Source organism: Oncorhynchus nerka, linkage group LG13, assembly GCF_034236695.1.
Source record: "Oncorhynchus nerka isolate Pitt River linkage group LG13, Oner_Uvic_2.0, whole genome shotgun sequence".
Lineage (NCBI taxonomy): Eukaryota > Metazoa > Chordata > Actinopteri > Salmoniformes > Salmonidae > Oncorhynchus > Oncorhynchus nerka.
The window spans coordinates 58,272,458-58,278,457 of NC_088408.1; positions in this window are offsets into that span (position 1 = coordinate 58,272,458).

Genomic DNA, 6,000 nt, shown 5'->3' on the forward strand with positions numbered 1-6,000 from the left:
AACGTGTTTCTGATATTTGTGCATAGTAACTTATGCACAAACTTTTCATAATGACCCCTCTCATTAGACCCCAGAATGCTGCTGTCCATCTCCCATGGTAACTCCAGACGGGAATAGGGACTGCCCTGACTGCCTATGCCAGGGCGATATCGTCTGATAATGCCATCAACCTCAAATACGTGAACTGAGCCACATGAAGCATTTTCATAGAGAAATCTTTCCTGTTCTCACTCTGTGCATGTGCGTGCGTGTTTTTAGGATATTTTGATCCAGTGTGAGGAATCAAATTGGGTCATAATACAATACATAGATGGGAAGCCATGCACACTACTTAACTTGGAAGGTTTGCGGATCAAAATCATACTTGTCTACCTTGAAATAGTAAAATCAGTGGCTAACTATCGATAGAACTTGTATCTCACTAGTTCAGTGGCTTATTGCTGTACTGCATTAGATGGCTATGGGTTGGTATCAGATGTCACTCTATTTGTGCTTGAGTGCTCTGACTTCCCACAAGTGTCCATCTGGACAAGAGTGTTTTCAAAAAGGTTTGGTTATAAGACATGCAGCTATGCTCAAGATCAGATTAAATACACACACGCAGACAGACAGACAGACAGACAGACAGACAGACAGACAGACAGACAGACAGACACACACACACACACACACACACACACACACACACATACACACACACACACACATAGTCATTCACTTATAAAGTCCCTCAAATCTATATACTTAGCACACCCTTCTCCACTTGGGCCATCATAACCCTAACACAACCAATCCTATTACAGCATGAAAACAAAAGCAGGAAACATGAAAGCCTTAAATGTTAATTCATGCAAACAGATAACTGACTTTCCCCAAACCTTCCAAACCAGTGGCAAACCAGTCTGCTTTAACGATCCTTCCCAATTAAAAGTTATTAACCACACTCACACATGTAATTTGCTGTGACAATGCTCTGTTTAGCATTACGACTCTCATAACGGAATGCAAATGAGTTGGTGTGATGCGTGGCTGGCTGGCAGTGGGGATACATTTGATTGCCACACATTTTTCGGTTTCTGTCCTTCCACTATGCAGCCCTCAAAAGGCATTCACATACTGTCTTAGCCTGTGTGAAACAGAAAGGGAAAAAGATGCTCTGAAAATAAGGATAAACAAGCATGAGATTCAGTGTCTGTGTCACGCCCTGACCTTAGAGATCCTTTTAATTCTCTATTTGGTTTTTCATTTCTAGGTTGTCCTAGTATGGTTCCCAATCAGAGGCAGCTGTTATTCGTTGTCTCTTATTGGGGATCATATTTAGGCAGCCTTTTTCCACCTGTTGTGTGTGGGATCTTGTTTTTGTATTGTAGCCTTTTTGCACTACAAAGCTACACGCTCGTTTTGTTACTCTGTATTGTTTTGGTTGCTGGTTCACATTAATAAACATGATGAACACCTTCCACGCTGCACCTTGGTCCAATCCTTCTAGCAACGATCGTTACAGTCTGTCTGTTCTCATTGATGGTCTGAGGTGTTAATTGCAGTGTTTCTATTTGTATTGTATATAGTCTATGGTGCTTTGACAAAGAAAAAAAAGACATCAAATGTTGCCATAAACAGCCAGGCAGTCCAACAGTAGCAATTTTTACACTGATTATGACCTTAAGGATGCATAATAAATGCAGTGTTTTTTTTTTAAGGGAAACCAAATTCCTCAACACTATAATTGATTCTGCATCTACATGAAAATATTGTACTATACATTCTGTGTGATTGCAGCTATACAACAGGCCTTAATCTGCATAGTTTGGCTTTGTCTGACTGTAAAACAGTGGCAGCTAATGTCTCAAAATTCAGATACACCCACACACACACCATATCCATCTGTTTATATTGGTCTCTTCCTCTCTCCCTCTTTCTGTTTCTCTCAGTAGTTGGAAAGTTTCCTTTGTCGACCCACACACTGAAGCAGATGCGTGATGTGGACCTCAGCCCAGTTCCTCCAATCATCCCTCTCATAGAGGTGACTGAGGGAGCCATGTGCCTCCCCCTCTACCCGGTCCCACCACCCTGCTGCCTATACGTGCCATCGAGTGGCAGCTGCAATCCTCCCCCCAACCCCCTTCCCCAAAAAAGAGAAACAGCCATCCAGTCTGCCCAGTGAAAGTGGGTCTACTTTACAGGGAGATTCCTTCTGCTCAAACTCACTGTAGCTTACAATGTCAATGTCAGTAGGAGACTAAATGGCTGAACAGAGGTTTGCTGTGGTCATCAGATAGATAGCTAAACCTCCTTACATTTGAAACTAGAAAGCACAGTTTGTTGAGAGGCACAGTATTAGTGTATATGCAGTGTTGTGTATTAATCAATCTTATTTATTTATAAAGCCTTTATTACATCAGCAGTTGTCACAAAGTGCTTAATACAGAAACCCAGCCTTAAACACCAAAGAGCAAGCAATGCAGATGTAGAAGCACAGAGGCTAGGAAAAACTACCTACAATGGAAGGAACCTAGGAAGAAAGCAAATAAGAGGCAGTGGTTATAGAGGGTGCAACAGGTCAGCACCTCAGGAGTAAACGTCAGTTGGCTTGTCATAGCCGAGAATTCAGATGTCGAGACAGCAGGTGCGGTAGAGAGGGGGAGCGAGAGAGAGAGAGAGAGAGAGAGAGAGAGAGAGACAGAGACAGAGACAGAGAGAATGCCTAAGATCACACAGGACACTAAATAAGACAGGAGAATTATACCAGACCTGACAGTGACTCTAGCCCCCCGGCATATATTGCAGCATAGATACTGGTGACTGAGTCAGGGGGGGTTGGGGGACACAAAGTTACCCCCGGACAGGGCCAACCAGGCAGAATATAAACCCATCCACTTTGCCAAAGCATAGCCCCCACACCAGCAAATGGATATCAACTGACCTCGAACTTACTACCCTGAGACAAGGATGAGTATAGCCCACGAAGATCTACCCCACCGCATGAGCCGAAGGGGTGCAAAACCGGACAGGCATGACATAATGCACCCCTCCTAGTGACGGCATGGAGAGTGCAAGCAAGCCAGTGACTCAGCCCCCGTAAAAGGGCCAGAGGCAGAGAATCCCAGTGGAGAAAGGAGAGCCGGCCAGGCAGAGACAGCAAGGGTGGTTCGTCACTCCAGTGCATTGCCATTCACATTCACATCCCTGGGCCAGACTACATTCAGTCATAGGACCTACTGAAGAGATGAGTTGAGAACGAGCCTGTGTCTCCCACATGGAACGGAAGACCATTCCATAAAAATGTAGCTCAATAGGAGAAAGCCCTGCCTCCTACTGTTTGCTTAGAAGTTCTAGGAACAATAAGGAGGCCTGTGTCTTATGACCGTAGTGTACATATAGGTACACTATATATGCAAAAGTATGTGGACACCCCTTCAGATTACTGGATTCAGCTATTTCAGCCACACCTGTTGCTGACAGGTTTATAAAATCGAGCACACAATCATGCAATCTCCATAGACAAACATTGGCAGTAGAATGTCCTTAAGAGCTCAGTGACTGTCAACGTGGTACGGTCATAGGATGCCACCTTTCCAACAAATCAGTTCGTCAAATTTATGCCTGCTATAGATGCCCCGACCGACGAATCTAGGTTTGGCGGATGCCAGGAGAATGCTGCCTCCCCAATGCATAGTGCCAACTGTAAAGTTTGATGGAGGAATAATAATGGTCTGGGGCTGTTTTTCATGTTTCGGGCTAGACCCCTTAGTTCCAGTGAAGGGAAATCTTAATGCTACAGCATACAATGACATTCTAGACGATCCAACTTTGTGTCAACAGTTTGGGGAAGGACCTTTCCTGTTTCAGCATGACAATGTCCCAGTGCACAAAGCGAGGGCCATACAGAAATGGTTTGTTGATATAGGTGCGGAAGAACTTGACTGGCCTGCACAGAGCCTGACCTTAACCCCACTGGGATGACCTCTGGGATGAATTGGAACGCAGACTGCAAGCCAGGCTTAAATGCCCAACATTATTGTCCAACCTCACTAATGCTCTTGTGACTGAATTGAGGCAAGTCCCTGCAGAAATGTTCCAACATCTAGTGGAAAGCCTTCCCAGAAGAGTGGAGGCTATTATATCAGCAAAGGGGGGACCAACTCCATTATAATGCCCATGATTTTGGAATGAGATGTTCGACAAGCAGGTGCCCACATAATTTTGGTAATGTAGTGTATGTACGGTAGTACCACATCGGAAAGATAAGTAGGAGCAAGTCCATGTAATGCTTTGTGAGATAACAGTAAAACCTTGAAATCAGCCCTAGCCTTAACAGGAAGCCAGTAAGGCCGAGTCTAGCAGTGGAGTAATATGATAAATTGTGTTGGTTCTGGTCAATATTCTAGCAGCTGCATTTACCACTATCTGAAGTATATTTAGTGACTTATCCGTGTAGCTGGAGAGTAGAGCATTGCAGTAATCTAATCTTGAAGTGACAAAGTATAGATGAGCTTTCAGCATTATTTTTGGACAAAAAGTTTCAGATTTTTGCAATGTTACGACGGTGGAAAAAAGCTGTTCTTGAAATATGTTTTATATCTTCATCAAAAGAGAGATCAGAGTCTAGAGTAATGACGACGTCCTTCACAGTTTTATTTGAGACGATTGTACAACCATCGAGATTCATCCAACAGCAGACCTCTTTGTTTCTTGGGACCTAGAACAATCTTTTTTTTGTTGTCCGAGTTTAAAAGTATAATACTTGCAGCCATCCACTTCCTTATGTCTGAAACACAGGCTATGGGGGTTGGCAAATTGGGGGCTTCACCGTGTTTCATCGAAATGTACAGCTGTGTGTCGTCTGCATAGCAGTGAAAGTTGACATTGTGTTTTTCCATATGACATCACCAAGAGGTAGCATATATAATGAGAATAATAGTGGTCCTAGAACAGAACATTGAAGAACACCAAAACGTAACATTGATTTGTCAGAGGACAAACCATCCACAAAGACAAACTAATATCTTTCTGACAGATAAGATCTAAACCAGGCAAGACGAATTAGGGTTTCCCAATCTCTCCAAAAGAATGTGGTGATCAATGGTGTTGAAAACGGCACTATGGTCTAGGAGCATGAGAACAGACGTGGAGCCTTGGTCTAACTGTAATGCTCGTCTGTGGTGGAAGAAGAGGAGGACCAATGCGCAGCGTGGTAAGTGTTCATAGCTTTTAATTAAGTACTAGAACACTGAACCAAACAATAAATAACAAACGAACAGTCCCGTAAGGTGAATGACAAAAACACTAAACAGGAAATAATCACCCACAACTCAAAGGTGAAACCAGGCTACCTAAATATTGTTCTCAATCAGGGACAACGATTGACAGCTGCCTCTGATTGAGAACCATACCGGGCCAAACACCGAAATCCCAAATCATAGAAAAGGGAACATAGACAATCCACCCAACTCACGCCCTGACCATACTAAAACAAAGACAAAACAAAGGAACTACGGTCAGAACGTGACAGTACCCCCTCCCCCCCAAAGGTGCGGACTCCGGCCGCAAAACCTGAACCTATAGGGTTCCACCATAGTTTTTATCCGCTTCTTCACCTGCCTCAGTGGCCTCTTTAGAGCGGCGACCCTCGCCGCCGACCTCGGACTGGGGACCCTAGCCCCGGGTCCCGAATGGAAGGGAGATTCGGGCAGCACCGGACGAACGGGAGACTCTGGCACGGGAGACTCCGACAGGATTTAAAAAAAACTTGAGTGTCTCCATTGATCTGAGGTCCTGGCTTTTCTGTGCAGTCTCAGGACAACTGCGCACATGCACGCACACACATAGCCTCCGGTGATCCACTTATAATGCACCACGGAAGAATCCCCATCTGCTTCCCTGTCCTCTCAGGGGATTGTGGGAGGTGTGGATCAGCAGCCTGTGCCATACGTTCTCAGGCCCATTTGTATCTGTACGATACAACTGGAGAGCAGGGCCTCTGTGAGAGAGCAGCAGGAG